Below are 18423 nucleotides of genomic sequence, written 5' to 3'. Positions count from 1 at the left end.
TATGCATGAGTACGAAAAAATCTTGCACGCAACCCGAGTAAGCTGGAGGTGTGATCACACCTTAACAGCTAGTCAGTGAGGGTCAGTTAGGAATGGAATGCTTATACATCGAGAGGAATTAATCATGATTTGACTGTATTTGCTACTAAAATGTAGTAATGATGTCAGTGAATAATTTGGTATAATTAATACTAGAGCTTTTACAGTAGTACTCAGATCTCCTAGTAACACAGCAAGTGATAAGTGAAAATATCTTTAACGTATTCATATTTACGAATTTCTCCGTAAATATTTCACATCTAGGGGATATTTTCCAATCCTCACAGAAACGAACATTTCATCCGTTGAGATGTTCATTAATTTATCTTCTTGGCAGGTGTATGTAACTACACTTTGAATAATATCATCGACTATTTATCCGACTCCTACGTTTATTGTGTCACTTTTTTTTCATCTTGGTGTCTTCCGTTTTCTTCATGAACAGGTAAAACTATTTTACTTCGTGATTTCCCGTAATCCATGAGTATTTGACGGTTTAATATACTAACTCATACTAATTCCTTCTGTTTTTTTGATGTAGGTAGAAATGTATTACTGAAATCATAATAACACGTAGATGGAATATACTACACACACACACACACACATATATATATATATATATATATATATATATATATATATATATATATATATATATATACTATGTATTTATGCGTGTTTGTGTGTGTATGTATATAAATATCTGAACACGAGCTATATATATATATATATATATATAGATATATATATATATATATATATATATATATATATATATATATATATATATATATATCATCAAAATTATACAACACATGGAAGGCAGTCATACCACCGAAGGGGAAATTATTTATTCAAGACAGCTATAAAGTGCTAAATATAAACTAAACACAGGGCTGACAAGCGGAAATTGAGCGTCACCGTGACTTAAACATAAAGCAATGATATTCTCTGTTAGCTTATTCGAAAAACCTCTCGTTGAATTTCTCAGTATCTTTTCCTTTCTCATTTTCTATTTCTGTCAGATGCAGTAAAAGGAACATAAGACAGCTTTAGACACCTAACATACTACAAAGAAAAAACAGTTAAAAAACTTATGTATATTTTACATGTAGAATCTGGTTATACTACTTTGCACATCAGGTTGGTGTGGGGGGTATATTTTCAGACCAGAATATCTCCTGGCCTAGAACCGTCAATAGCATTCTGGTCTATTGACTGTAATCAAAGTTGTAATTATCAAGTTTTGCACCCAGGAATTTTTTTTTATTTCCTTTCCACTTTTGCCGAAGTTGCTCTTAGATATTGGAAACATTATTGGCATCCATTGGTGCTTGGCAGTAGAGCTATCAGGCTTACAACAAACAGAAAGTCTGGTGAAGCCCTTTTGCCTTCCTTGTAGAAAACAAGGCGTGATCCCACCTCTTAGCTTACTCGGGTCACGCGCTAAAGTCTAAGGTCGAATAGTGCCTTGTTTCACCATCGAAAATTAAAATAAATAAACTATACTTCATTAGAAATAATTTTTCTGTTCTGTTTAACATGCACATCATTTATTTTTTACATTTTAATTCTAATAAATAAATCATAAATATCCTCTCCTAAAATTCATGAAGCTTTAATTAACTTGACGCGAAGCACCTTTTTCAGATCTTTTTAGACTTTCCTAACCGTCTGACCCCTACAAGAACAACAACAACAAAGTAGTTTGTAAGCTTACTCCCAAGTAAGCGATAAGTGCTTTCCTTTGTAATAAGTGGATAAAATTTTAGACACACCTCTGGTATCGGATCAGAAATAGCTTAAAATTTATCGATTAATATTGAAACTAGGGTATAAAAAATAGATTTTGAATTAATCAATAAAAACATTTAAAGAAATTTGCCAGTTAACAGATAATAAGTGGAGACAAATTTGGTAGAGAACGGATAGGTTAACCTGGTAACTTTCTTTGAAAAATGTGTGATGGGAGCTTTGTTGATAAATAAAAAATATTACAAATTAGAATAAACAAGTAAGAAATGCCCGATGGTGGCCTGGCCTATATGGTGGATGATCTACATAGCCTTTTGCAGCCCTCTGTCCTCAGTAATGTTTAAGATTTGAGGGCGGGTTGAAAAAGGGCGGACAGAAAAAGTGTGGATGGACTAACAAAGCCAGCACAACAGTTTTCTTTTCAGAAAACTAAATGGAATTCTTTCCTTGAAACGAAATTGAAATATAAAACCTGTCTACCGATTTGCTTCTGGTCTCCATCATACCAGAGAAATCGTAGAGTTGAGACTAAGTTCATCTACCAGTGATTGATCTTTCTGGTGTCCATAGATAAGGTTTTAAATGATTAAATGATGACGTTTATATCGATAACATCGTGGACGCTTCAAAACTATATATATATATATATATATATATATATATATATATATATATATATATATATATATATATATATATTCACAGCCCCTTTTAGTTATTACATGATTATTACTTCATCAGTTTTATCATGCAACCATTTTTAGTTTCCTGGAAAAGACAACTATCGTGTCGGCTTTGTCTCTCCGTCATTCTGCGCTTTATGCTCTCAGCCCTCAGATCTAAAAAACTACAGAAGCTAGAGGGCTGCAAATTGGTATTGTGATCATCCACCCTCCAATCATCAAACACACCAAATTACAACCCTCTAACATCAGTATTTTTTTTTTTATTTTATTTTAGGTTAAAATTAGCAATGGACCGTGCATCTGGCAGCACTTTCCGGAGGCGTGGGACGCGTCTTCACTCCATCGTACCTGGCGATCAACTGAAACGCTATCTATCACAGCTGATGGTTTGTACAGAAAAATCGATTGCGCCGAAGAAACTTCGGCGCATTTCTTACTTGTTCATTACGGTATTGAATAACGGAACCGGTCTTGTGTCATTAGAACAAACAACCGTATATCAATCAATCATAACTATTCCGTGGCTACAATATCAAGTCATTATAATGGGGAACCAAAGAGAATTATCATAACGCCACCTTGACAATGTCATGGAACGGAATTACTGTAAAGCCCGAAAGGAGGACTTTCATGAAATATTTTTATGAAAGTATGATACTATAAAGAAGTAAAAAAGTGCTCAAAGTAGCACGAGTCTTAAAATTGAAAAACGAATCCACAGTTATGTATATGTACATATATTTAACGATGAAACTGCACAGTAAAGTTTTATTCTTAAATATATGTACATATGCATATGTGTGGATTTATTTCCCAACTGTAAAGACTCTTTGTAGGCTTAAATGAATTATATATAAAAAAATCTACTCCACTTATAACAATACCATTCGCTTTAAAAAAAATGTAAAGCAACGAATTATTGGGACATATGAAGACTAATTCGTACTCGTGGGTAAACATTGGCTCAAAACGTCAATCCAAAAACTTTTTTCTCTTTTTTTTCTATTTTATCTCTCATCTTAATGACACGTGGAATCAGTGGAAGAGCTTATTAAGCGTAATGTACTTTCTAAGCTCTGGCTATTATGCCTGGCCGCTCTCTTTGCGGATATACATATTAATGCGATGACAGTAAGTAGGCGTCTAAGCGCCCTTCATCAACACTCCCTCATCGACGTCGCGGTGCCTAGATGCGTCATCGCGAAAAGAATTAGAGTACGATGCGGTGAAGGGGCTCTAAAATCACTCCCGTGTCGCCAGCTTTGCTTTATTGGCGAGATTTGTGGGGAGCTATTTGTGGAATGCCTTTCCATGAAGCGCTAATTGACTTAAAGGCCCAGCAAAAATGGAAGAATGTTTGGAATATTTATGAACTCGGGTGATGATGTATTCTTTCGCTCTCTACTGTGGTTGAGTTGGCGGCTGAATGAAACGTATCCGATGGGTTTATAAATGATCACAATTCCTTCAGGAAAAGCGTCACTCGTATTACCAGAGGAAAGAAAGATGTATACTTACTGTAATGATACAAAATTCGCTTCAGGGGGTTTTCTAAAAAAAGAAATAGGGTTACGAAAAAGCACAAATGATTGCATACCATTATCATCCGTGAGGATGAACCTTAGACCCGCTAATCTCCTCATAAATGAATGTTTATGTTAAATGAGGTTAATCTAATGGAACGTCCACCCTGAACTAAAATGTCATAAGCACTAGTCGCAAATCTATCGCAAGCAAATCACGAGCAGGTTGAATATAATTCAACGAGTTTCTCATATGATTCTCCAGCGTTTTGGAAAGGCGATGATTGATCGACTGATATTTATGATATGTTTTAAGCATTTCTACTTTGTATACTGTAGGTGTTTCCTATAAATATCAATTTAGTTTCTATTCTTTTATGCGAAAAACCACAGCTCTTCTGGATGGTATAAAGCCTACTACGATCTTTGCTCTCTCTCTCTCTCTCTCTCTCTCTCTCTCTCTCTCTCTCTCTGTTTTTTTAACAAACTCTCTTTTCACGGGAAATTTATTAATAGAACATTCACAAATCTGGCTAAAGATGTGTATGATTCGAAGATTTTGAGCGTTAATTGGGTATCCAACTTTCGTCCTATCTTTATCCGTTCATCTAATGGTCCCTTTTTAAAGCATGGTGCAGTTCTTACTCTTCAGATCCTTTCTGATATTGAACTTAGGTGGATTATATATAGACTACTTACTCCTAAAGGGAACACGATTGACAAATCCAGTAAATTACATGCCTCTATGACTGAAATGTTTTTTATGAAACATAGTATTCCATCAGAATATTCCAACTTCGCCTCTTATTTATTCATTGGGAAATTAAATTGACTATTCTGTCGGCGTTTAGTGCATTTATTTTCGCTTACTCTGGGAGTAAGCCTAGGATAGGATATTTATGATTTATTTATTAGAATGCAAATATACAAAATAAAATATAATGTGTATGTTAAACAGTGCAGAACTATTATTTCTAATAAAATATAGCGCATTTATTTTAATTTTCGTTGGTGGAACAACGCGCTATTTGACCAGAGATTTTAGCATGCGCCCCCAAGTAAGCTGGAGGTCGGATCACGCCTTGTTCTTTTATCCTTACCAGCATAGTTGTTATTAACGACTGGAAAACTAAATAAGGTTCGGTAAACATTTGAATGAGTAATATATCATCAAATGGTAAGTCATGGTGTGTTCAGGTAACTCGTTTCTGACTCTTGGAATTCGCTCCTTTTCTTGAACGAGGCCATATTCGCGGGAAAAGAAGGAAAAATGCACCGTCAGATTCTCTTCTGGGTAAATAGTAGCTGGTGGTTAGTGTCGTGGCATGCCACTCAGATGTTGCAGGTTCGCGTCTCCCCCAGTGCTGCAGTGTGGGGTCTGCGGTGGGACAATGAAACCAATATCCATTGGAAGCGTGAATTTCAAGTCAACGGTCTTTGTGTGTGTGTGTTTCATGTGAATAGATTTCATCTACTGTAATAATTAATACTAATGATAATAACTGGTAAATTCCACTTGTATTAACTTTCCTTCCTGTAAGCAGATCAATATTGACCATTGGAATCATCCAGCCTTGAAACAGCCCCGAGTCTGTTGTCTTCTTAGAATCGCATTCAACTCAAAGCACTACCAAATAATTACAAGACCCTCTTCAACATATATTTTAAACGTAGGCGGGTAGTACCGTCAATGCACTTTTCTGCGGTGCACTGTAGGCATTACTTAAGGTTCTTTGCAGGGTGTCTTTGGCCTCTAGCTGCAACCCCTTTCGTTCCTTTTAGTGTTCCTCCTTTCATATTCTCTATCTTCCATCTTACTTTCCACCTTTTCCTAAAATGTCATTCATACTGCAACAGTTTTGAGGTTTTCCTCCTGTTACACCTTTCAAACCTTTTACTGTCAATTTCCGTTTCAGCGCTGAATGACCTCATTGGTCACAGTGCTTGGTCTTTGGCCTTGATTCTATATTAACAATATATATTTGTAGTAGACTTTGATATCAAAATAAAATGGTAGAAAAAACCTGTAAGTGAAGCAAGATGAATGCATTCTTCATGTCAGCCCGTTATGATTCCTGGAACTTATTTATTTATTCTTTTTTTCAAAACCTGAATACCTCAAATTACACAATCAATGATTCTTAACTTCTTTAAATAGCTGATACAGAAGAAAAAAAAATAGTATTTTGTCATCACAAACAATACTTAGCAGCAGCAAGATCTATTTGCCCTGTAGAGAGCACTTCACCCCACGCAGACCATTTATTGATAATCTAGACTTTGAAAACAGAAAAAAAAATTTCTTGCTCTTCTGAAATGATCTTATAAATGATTATAGTTTCCTTTCGTGTCCCGCGCTTTCTACATGGCCAAAGCATTGTTTTTGCTTACCGCAGTGCATATTGTAATCTCTTCTAATTTAACCTCTTACCCACACCTGAGTCCTTCCCTTTCCCCTCTGCCCACCAACACCCCCCCCCCTCCAACTTTTTCAGCTCCATTATTTGCTGATAACGCTTTACAGACACATTCTCAGGAGGATTCACCATTCTTTCAGGGATACATGACCTGAGAGAATACATAATTCGTTCGAGAATAGATGGCCTGCGAGGATACATAATTTGTTCGAGAATACATGACCTGAGAGGATACATAATTCTTCTGAGGATCCTTGATTTGTGAGAATGCATAATTCTTTGGAGAATACATGACCTGAGGGAATACGTGATTCTTTCTGGGTACATGACCTGAGAGGATACATGATTCTTTTGGGATACATAACCTGTGAGGACGCATAATTCTTTGGAGTATACATGACCAGAGAGAATAGATGACCTGAGAGGATGCATAATTCATTCGAGAATACATGACCTGAGAGGATACATAATTCTTCTGAGGATACATGACCTGTGAGGATGCACAATTCTTTGGAGTATACACGACCTGAGAGAATAGATGACCTGAGAGGATACATAATTCGTTCAAGAATACATGACATGAGAGGATACATAATTCTTCTGTTGATACATGACCTGTGAGGATGTTATGATTCTTTCTGGGATACATGACCTGAGATGATACATGATTCATTGGAGGATACATGACCTGAGAGGATACATAATTCTTCTGAGGATACATGACCTGTGAGCATGTATGATTCTTTCGGGGATACATGACCTGAGATGATACATAATTCTTCAGAGGATATATGACCTGTGAGGATGTATGATTCTTTCAGGGATACATGGCCTGAGCTGATACATGATTCGTTGTAGGATACATGACCTGAGATGATGCGTGATTCGTTGGAGGATACATGACCTGAGAGGATTCATAATTCTTCCAAAGATACATGACCTGTGAGGATGCATGATTCTATCGAGGATACACGACCTGATTCTCTAGCAAATCAGTCCTAACCTTCGTTATCCTTACAGGAGTGATAATTCTGTTCAGAAAAATGGTTGTGTTTATGTTTACCGAACAACTGTCCTTCGTAGGGATGTGTTGTGTGGTCTTATTCAATGCTCTTTTCAGCATATTTTTAACCAGACGGATTACCTCTGATGTAGTAGAGCTAGCTATCTAAAACTACCACTCCAAGGCTACACGGTTGCCTCTGTACTTGCAGAAAGACTTACGAATTAGCATATGACATTAATGCACACATTACACACAAGCGGCTGAAGACGACTAAATCTTTGCTAAACTGCTTGATATACTACTATGTTTAACTTTTCTTAAATTAGCCACAGAAGTAATCAGAGTGGGGACCCTTTTGTAAAAACTCGTATGACCTGCGTCACTTCCACAATATGCTTTAGTTATGTTAAGGATAAATATTGTATTTCCCTCGTAATGGAATTTCTTTGAAATCAATATATAACTCACAAGATATTCATAATAGTATCGCACGATGTGCTGATTAAATCAAGGAATTTTTGCTCTCTCTCTCTCTCTCTCTTTCTTCTTCTTCTTCTTCTTTCTCCATTTGCCTTTAATCTTTCCTCCCATCTTCGGGGCATCTCCCAATCCTTTGGTATGAATTCATCATCCTCAGATCCTCCGCTTGTCCTTGTCTTCCCCCGAAGCTCATTTGGGGACGTGAAATTCCTCTCTGCCGCGAATAAAATCCAGCGGACCTTTTGATGTCGGACAGTTCACAGTCGAGACCCGTCCTCTCTCTTGACACAATAATAATTCCGATTACCCGGCGCCGTCCCCCTATCCTATATTTAAAAAAAAAGAAGAAGGAGGAAAGAAAAGGTTAAATGGAAGTAGAGGAGCAGAAGAAGATGCAAAAATAAAAAAAAATAAAAACTCCGTCTTCCTTTGTGAGATACGTCGTCGTCTTACTTTGGGGTCGGATTCTGAAAATGTGGACCACGGATTCCGTTTCCTTTTCGAGACGAAAGTAATTGGAAATTCCTCTTTCAATTGCCTATGTTTTTTTTTAAATGATGTCTTGGCGTAATCAGACCTCCAGCTTACTCGCTACGCGCGGTAAAGTCTACGGTCAAATAGAGCCTTGTTCACTTCGACGAAAATTGAAATAAATACGCTATCTTTTATTTGAAATAATTGTTCTGTACTGTTTAACATGCACATTATTTATTTTTTACATTTTCATTTTAATAAATACATAATAGATATCCTATAATAAAATTCCTGTATCTTAAACTCAACGCGAAGTAACCTTCTTCAGAAGTTTTTCCGCTTTCCTATCCCCAACAAGAACAGCAACAACAATAAAGTAGATTGTAGGCTTACCCCCCGGGCAAGCAAAAATGAATGAAGGATACGCATTTAATATACATCTTACAACTTCATTTATAAAAGCTATTATTGTTTCCAACGTCCGCTAACGACTACAACTGATCAATAGAAATGTATTCCTGCTTAGAAATACACTAGCCTTTCATAGGCTTTAGAGCCATAGTGATTCTTTTGATTTATTATTTATTTTTCGCTAGATAACCTAATGTCTCTTTTCAGATATATCTATTGCCATTGACTCATGATTCAAACTTTTAACTTTGTGCAGTGGAAAGAAAAACCTTTAGTTGACCAAATGGTTTACCTCATTCATTCTTATACCTTTAAGGGCCCCATACACTGAACGATTGTCTGAACGACTGTCGTTATGGACAAACACACACACACACACACTATTCAACCGGTATGAACGATCTCAGCACTGATTTCAGTCTGAACAGAGATTATGTCTTGGGAAGACATGTCCTCATTTGTAGAAGAGACACGAAACTCCGCCCACTTTTGCATTCAGACAAGCCCATATGCAATGTTTTTGCGGACGATACAGACAAACGTTCAAACAATCGTTCATAATACGCCTGACGCATTTGCTGATATGCATAGATCTTTTATTGTTTCTACAGCAGAATTGAAGCGATATCCTCATTAACAATGGCAATTCTGTCATGGTTTTACTTTGATTCATCAAGGGGTCCATTTTTTGTAAGTACAACGTATATGGTTTTCTTGACAACTATTTCTGAATATGTGTTAATTTGAATCTTTTTTTCTATTTAGAATTACTAGGTAATGTTTGCGCTCCACCAGGAAATTATAAGTGACAAGAAGTAATTTAAGAAGAGTTGTTATCGCTTACTCGGGAAGTAAGCCTAAAAGCTACTTTGTGCTTGTTGTTGTTGCTGTTGCTGTTGTTGTTCTTGCTTGTGGGGTGGGGGGTAGGTGGTGTTAGGGAAGCCCTATGGAAGAGCCTGAAAAGGTTTGAAAAAAGTGTTTCGCGTTGAGTTAAAGATACAGGAATTTTAAGACAGCATATTTATGATTTATTTATTTGAATGAAAATGTAAAAAGTAAAATAATTTTAATTTTCGCTGGTGAAACTACGGGCGGTTTGACCGTAGATTTTAGCACGCGCCTAGAGTAAGCTGGAGGTCAGATCACGTCTTGTATTACTCTAGAAATAAATTGCAAAATCGGTTGGGACTAAGAGGGACAACCGGTAAAAAAGGTTGTTCTAATCATGATAATAATCTTGTTCCAAAGTCTCTAACAATTTTCTTGGATACCCTTAAACGCCTGGTTTGTAAATAATAGTAGATACACAGAAACTATAGCTTTAGATTGGGTGGAGTTAATGCGAAAGGACTCTATGACAATGCTTTCATTACTGAAAATATATAATTCAAACTAGAGTCAAAACAGATAAACTTATTGTCAGAAAAAGTTACTGGAAACCAAATTCTGAAATCTTCAGTGACATCATTCTCCGTGGTAAATTTTAGTATAATTGGGGGAAAGTTGGGACGTATGAGCCTCTGTTTTCATAAATTCCTCTTACTTTCAGTTGGCTGTGACAATTATGAACTTGAATTTTGTCAACATTCATGCATTCATTCATTGCTTCTCATCCTGTTTCCCATTAACGCCTATAACCTTATCATTACTAATCACTTTTTACTTTTACATTCAAGCAATCACTCTTAATGGTGTCTACGTACTAAGTTTTGCTCTACCATTCCGTTACATCCGACTACATTTCACCTACCTGAAAACCTACGCAATTATACTTTTAAACCTTCTTAGTAAGGAATCCACGCAATTCCAGCAGACGATTCCTTTCAGAACTCTTTCCCACCAGGCCTTTTCTTCTCACTTACCTCAAACATTTCAGCTGGACTAGTTTTTGGAAGACATCCTCCTTGTACTTTCCGTACCCCCCAGAAAGCGCCCTGCATTATAGGAGATTCGCATGAACCGTGCATTTGATGTCTAGGCCAGTCCCTTACGACGCTTCTGATTAACTATTGATAAGCCAATCAAAGGGCTGGAAACTCTCTCTCTCGGGAGTTCACATTGGTAGTATCTATGTTCCACCGCTCCTAAGGGATACCTTTTTCAAAAGCATCCCGCAGGAGGGTAGAACATACATCCCGCCTATGTAAACTCTCTCGAGAGATTGAGAATTTCCAGTCCTGTGATTGGCTTATCAACAGCCAATCAGGAGCGCCGTAAGGGGTGGGCCTAGACATCACATGCACGGTTGATGTGAATCTACTATAGTGATATTTCTCTTGCCAAACCCAGTCAAACATGTAGAGTCATCCCAGAATTTACAGAATATACAATCAAAATGAATCACGTTACAGGTTCACGCTATTTCAACCGTGAAATTCTTTGACTAACATATTTTTGTTCTTTCAAGGTCCAACCTTCCTTACTCTTAGAGATAAACCCAGTCTTACTTGGGGGATCCCACTAACATAAGTGTGAATTCTCTTTGCCTTTTTTTGGCCTGAACATTCCTGTATTGTAGAAGTTTTAAATCTCGCCACTAATACAGTTAGGCTTTCATTTACTCTGAAACACATCCACACAGACAGACACACACATTACCTGCTTTATTATGGTAAATCTTATGTCCAAGGCTATTTATTAATCTTCCCACTACTCGCCAATGTCTGGATAAATTAATTTCATATCCTAATATCTTTCAGGAATTGTATATTAACCACCATTTTACCTAGAAGAATAGCTAATCCGTCGCTCAAAATGTTTTTTTTTTTTTTCGAATGGACCCATTGCATTTTAATTTGTCACCAACAACTTGAGAACCTGAAAGAAAAGTGATTCAATTTGCTTCCATTTGGAGGTAAGGGGATGAGGGGAGGAGCGGATACCGAAATTCCTTTGATTAATATGAAACAAATTTCGTAATTGAGTGGAATATTTTTTTCCACGTAGAATGAAGGTTCTTTATCATTCAGTAACAAGGCATGATCCAACCTCCAGCTTACTTGAGACGCGTGCAAGATTTCCCCTCACGCGTAAGTTGTAAACATTATGTTCCTAAGTTTTAACGTGAATCACATTATTTATTATTTTTTACATTTTCATCCCAATAAATAAAGCATGAATATCCTGCTCTAAAATTCGTATACCTTTAACTCAACGTGAAACACCTTTTTCAGACCTTTTTAGTCTCTTCCATAGACCTTTCCTATCCTCCGGCCCCCACAACAACAACAACAAAGTAGCTTGTAGGCTTACTCCCCGAGCAAGCGAAAATGAATTTAGTTGTTACCTTTCACGAAGTTTGTGACATTGTTTCCAAATAAGGTATCGACATTCCCAGCAGTCATAAAGTTCGTTTTTTTTTTATTTTACCAAAAGTTCAACTGTAATAATATTAGTTTTTGTATAACTCCAGCAACCCGTTACAATTACTTTTTCCCTCCATTAATATTAATACCTAATGGAAAGTTAACTTTGGCCGAAAAGTTTTGTCGACTCAATTAATTGTCAATTATTGCGACTGTTAGTTTAAAGGTTCTTCTTGTGTAATACAAAAACAGAGCCGCCAACTCTCTCTCTCTCTCTCTCTCTCTCTCTCTCTCTCTCTTCTCTCTCTCTTTCTCTCTCTTTCTCTTAGTGTCTTGTTACCCATATAGACATCCCAAAGGCTACTGGTCATGCATTACGCTGATTGTAGCTACATAGACATACTTTAAACCTATTTTCAGATATATTCCATATGTTTCAGCACCGATGTCTCTATAACGAAACGTAAAACGTATACATGCAATTATCTTTATCTTATGATGATGATAGCTTAAATTAGTGAATTAAAGTGGCAACCTGTCTTGAACCAGTGGCTCAACTATGAATGAAGGTACCATATTCCGGGTTACATATTCCTGAACTGTAATTGAGTTTCGCGACCATCCTTGAAAAAAGCGAGGCCATATCTTCTTGAACTTTACTATATTCCTAACTTTTAACGTGAATTAAAATATGCTGAAATCTGAGGTCAAACAGAGCTGTGTATCACCAAAGAAAATTAAAATGAATACGCTGTATTTTATTAGAAATAATTGTTCCGTACTGTTTAACATGCACGTTGTTTATATTTTACATTTTCATTCTAATAAATAATTCACAAATATCCCATCCTAAAATTCCTGTATCTTTAACTCAGCACGAAGCACCTTTTTCGGACCTTTTTAGGCTCTGCCATAGACCTTTCCTACCCTCCTAACAATAACATCACCACCAATAACAACAACAACAACGTAGCTTGTAGGCTTACTCCCCGAGTAAGCGATAATCCCATTACATTTCCAACACTCAGATTACTAGTAGAGTCTTCCTATGAACTAAGGTAACCTAACTCAACTAACCTAACAACACCTAGGGGCAAATAAAAAAAAAAAACGGAATTTAGGTTATTTCCTTCGAGCAGAAGAGACCGCTCACGATTTTCCTTCAGATATATCATGGTAATTTTAAACGTAAGTCGCAATCTACAAAATAACGCACTAATCCCATAAAGTTTACAAATTTTAAACAAACCAAACCTAATTTTTTTTTTTTAGCAGTTATGTTACTATAGTAGATTCACACCACCCGTGCACCTGATGTCTAGGCCAGTTCCTTACGATGTTCCTGATTGGCTGCTGATAAGCCAATCACACGGGTGGAAACTCTCAGTCTCTCTCGAGAGTTCACATAGGCAGAGTGCATGTTCCACCTCTCCTGAGGGATACTTGGCTTAATAACAGTCAATCAGGAGCGTCGTAAGGGACTGGCCTAGACATCAGATGGACGGGTGATGTGAATCTACTATAACAACTAATGTCTATTATCTACATTTAATTACACGCACCCTTCTCTAGTTACTGTATATGTTTCTTCTCTTCCTTTAAAGGCATAAATGCTTCTGTAATTATATATCTGCGGTTGTAACAACAAGGCATACCAGTAACTTACGAGTGCAATTTTCGACTATTTCTCTCCAGTGCAACATATGACCGATCGGGAATCAAAACTTATTATTGCTCATTTTTATTGCAGGAAGGCTTCGTGCCTAGACTTCAGAGACGCAATTGTGCGGCAGTTAAACTCGTCTCTTAGGATAAGAGCGGAATAATAGATTAGTTAGTCGCCAGCTGACTCGTGGCGTTGGCCATAGAACAGGGTGTATACTTTGAGTAAGAAGGAGTTTTCCAATATACAAGAACATTCTATTAAAAGTGTAAATCTTTGATTTCCTGTGACAGTTCCTATGACAAGTATATAGTAGCAGTGTAATGAATATCACGCAATATCTTGGTATCCTTGCAAACAGCCAACATGGTGGACTCCTAAATAAAAAGCTAGGAGAAGAAAAACAAACGCAATTCCATCTCGAGAAAGAGGAGTTTAAGAAAACTGAAGTAAACTCGGCCGTAAGAGTTGGTGTTTTCACCTCGTCACATGATACTGCCATCATAAAGTGCGGGTTTATTTCGGAGGCCCTCGGCGACAGTAACTCACAGAAGCTGCCTCGTCTCACTTCTTGGCGAATATATACATCTCTACTTGGGAGGCCACTTCGTTGGGTATGTGGGTCGTAAAATAGAAATCTTAATTTATGTATGCTAAATGTTATGTATGTATATATATATATATATATATATATATATATATATATATATATATATATATATATATATTGTCGTACAGCTAGAGGAAAGAATGAAATGAGTTGGCTAAGTGCTTTCGTGTATTTTTCTTACCTCCTCTTGGTCAAGTGATACAAAAATTTATTATATATAAAGACAATTGCTACAAAGGGAAGAGAAACGATGGCGTTCTGCAAGGCCTTTCGACTGCTTGTCCTTTGCTAAGTAAAGGACGAGAAGTCGAAAGACCTTGCCATAATCAACATAAAGGTTAAAGGAAAAGTGCATGACACTGTAGTGAGACCAACTGTGATACATGGAGCAGAAACATGGCCGCTAAAGAGAGTGGAGGAGAAGAAATTGGACGCAGTGGAGATGAAAAAATGCTCAGGTGGATGTGTGTGGGGTGACAAAAATGGACGGGATCAAGAATGAAAGTTTAATAGGAGCTTCTAAAGTGGTAGAATTATTAAAAAAGGACCAGGAAAGAAGACTGTAGTGGTGTGGCCATGTGATGAGAAGGGATGAGACCTATGGAGGGAGGAGAGAGGAAGACCGAAGAAGTGAAGGTGGATGGGTGTGATTAGAAAAGATCTGAGGGAGAAACAATAATTGTCAGAGGACGATGTGTTCGACCCAGCCAGGTGGAGGAAGAAAGCTGTCGGAAACATCGACCACACATAAGGGTAGGGAAGGATGCAGAGTAAAATAATATATATATATATATATATATATATATATATATATATATATATATATAAATATATATATATATATATATATATATATATATATATATGTATATATATATATTATATATATATATATATATATGTATATATATATATATATATATATATACTATATATATATATATATATATATATATATATATATATTATATATATATATATATATATATATATAAAAGGAGCCCATAAAAAACGCAACGCCAGAATATGGAAAGAAAGTACTATATTTCAGAGGCTGCTGTCTCTCTCTTCAGGTAGGTCTCTGAAATATGGTACTTTCTATGTTTGGCATTTTTATGGGCTCCTTTTATTCGATGGAATTCTGTTGTAACAGAACATTTTTACCAGCTCATACACACACACACACACACACACACACACACACACACACACACATATATATATTATATATATATATATATACTATATATATATATATATATATATGTCAAATATATAACGTATGTGTATATGTATCTATATAGTATATAAATAAAAATTATAATATTATGATTATATAATATATGGTATTATATATATATATAATATATATAATATATATGTATATATATTATATATATATATCTATATATCTATCTATATATATATATATATATAGTAGTATATCGTATCATATATAAGTCATATCATATTACCGTGATTCATATACATATATCGAGCTACAAATGTCCTTTAATATCCAATTTGCTCTATCTCGGAATTAATGTATTTTCATATATGTTTAACCGAAGGGGAATTCATTCGGCGGCAATTCTATTACCACCGAATGAATTCCCCTTCGGTTAAACATATATGAAAATATATTAATTCCGAGATAGAGAGCGAATTAGATACTAAAGGACATTTGTAGCTCGATATATATATATATATATATAATATATATATATATATATATATATATATATAATATATATATATATATCAGCACATGAATGTATTTACATCCATCTTTTTCTTCAGCGCTTCTTGCTTAACTTAGGATATATTTGTGAGCAGGATCCAGAAAAGGACGAGTCCGCTAGACCGTAGGTCAGAATCGGAGCCGGTAGGGTAACGGGCTCCCGTGAGCCCTTACACCTCGACGGGGCTGAAAAACTTAGTAGGTCAAAGATTTGGCTTAAAAGGCATCCAGAAATATTTGCCTGTTTCAATTCTGTCTTCATCCTGTTCCTAGTGACTTCTCAGGTAGATATTGACCTATAATATGTGTATGATTTCAGCATAGAATTACCAGTTGTATTGTACAATGCCTGATTTGCATACATTTCGTCTCGCAAAAACAAATGTTCAAAAAATCCTTTTGAGATTAATAGAAAGCGTTGAAGAGGGCAGTTATCAATCATGCTGTTGCATTGGTTCATGATTTAGGGTCCTGTAATTATCGTATCTGGGAACCACCTTGTGGTAGGGGTGTTAATGCTACCACCGTAGGTCCTGCTTGTCGTAAAATGATACTAAAAGGACAGCTGCTGCCTTGCAGTCTTACTTTTTTAGTAAATGGCTAGGCTAGGCCCACCGCCAATAGCTGTGGAAACTGCTGGCCTTGCAGGTGGCTTTATAGTCAAAGGCTAGGCCCACCGCCAATAACCGTGGAAACTGCTGCTTTGGACTCTTACGCTTTAGTAAAAGGCTGGGCTCACCGCCAATAACTGTGGAAACTGCTGCCTTGCACTCTTACGTTTTAGTAAAAGGCGAGGCCCACCGCAAATAACTGAGTAAACTGCTGCCTTGCAGGTGGACTTTTTAGACAAAGACAAGGCCCATATCCAAAAACTGTGGAAATTGCTGCCTTGCTCTCTTACGTTTTGGTAAAAGGCGAGGCCCAACGCAAATAACTGAGGAAACTGCAGCCTTGCAGGTGGACTTTTTAGTCAAAGAAAAGGCCCCACCGCCAATAATTGGTGGAAAATGCTGCCCTTGCAGGTGGACTTTTTAGTCAACGGCGAGGCCCACCGCCAATAACTGGAAACTGCTGCCTTGCAGGTGGACTTTTTAGTCAAAAGGGAGGCCCACCAACAATACCTGTGGAAACTGCTGTCTTGCACTCTTATATTTTAGTAAAAGGCGAGGCCCACCGCCTATAACTGTGGTTGAATACAGCAAGGACATGCGGTCGTAAAAACCCCTTTGCCAAATAACAAACCATGCCTGATGTTGTAAGGAAAGGCAACCGACCCCTTAGTATAGGGATAACGGTGGGAAAGAAGAAGAATCTTCGTATCTGCCCTCATATTTGCAGATGCTCCTCATCTTATCAAGCTCATTAGGAATAATTTTGTTAATTCGGGGAAGAAGTTGCACGATGGAAGCTTTGTTTCTGATTCTGCCAATCGTGAAATGTTTAGTCAGAGGAAGACGGAATATGGACTTTCATGTAAGTTGAATTAAACCCATTTTAACCTATCTGACCAAGAGAAGCAGCTTGTGAAACTGGTTGTACAGCTGTTATCCAGTTCGACTTCAAGTACAATTGAATACGTGGGTAAGAAGTGACTCTTAGATAGTAGTAATTGGGAAGAAACTGTTGATTTGCAATATTATTTTGTCGGGGCGATAAATGGTTGATGTTATGAATTCCTCTTCAGTATTTGATGGCAAAGTATCAAGAAATGCTTTTGGGATAAATTATGAGGAAAAAAAAAAAATTCTACAGTACAAATAGATACCATGAGTCCATGAGTAGCAAACTAACGATTTAATTGCCTGTACAGGTTTCAAAAGTAAGCTTGAAGAGCAGTTGCGAAACTCAGTCAGCGTCTAGGAGTTGCAAAGTACGAGGAACAGAAGAGCAGCTGCTGAACTTAGTCTGCGTCTAGGAGTTGCAAAGTACGAGGAACAGAAGAGCAGCTGCTAAACTTAGTCTGCGTCTAGGAGTTGCAAAGTACGAGGAACAGAAGAGCAGCTGCTAAACTTAGTCTGCGTCTAGGAGTGCAAAGTACGAGGAACAGAAGAGCAGCTGCTAAACTTAGTCTGCGTCTAGGAGTTGCAAAGTACGCGGAACAGAAGAGCAGCTGCTGAACTCAGTCTGCGTCTAGGAGTTGCAAAGTACGCGGAACAGAAGAGCAGCTGCTGAACTCAGTCTGCGTCTAGGAGTTGCAAAGTACGAGGAACAGAAGAGCAGCTTCAGTATGCATCTAGGAGTTGCAAAGTACGCGGAACAGAAGAGCAGCTGATGAACTCTAAATATGATTTGATCAAAATACAACTTCAT

This window comes from Macrobrachium nipponense, chromosome 2, assembly GCF_015104395.2.
Source record: "Macrobrachium nipponense isolate FS-2020 chromosome 2, ASM1510439v2, whole genome shotgun sequence".
NCBI lineage: Eukaryota > Metazoa > Arthropoda > Malacostraca > Decapoda > Palaemonidae > Macrobrachium > Macrobrachium nipponense.
Note: the sequence above shows the minus strand (reverse complement) of the source record.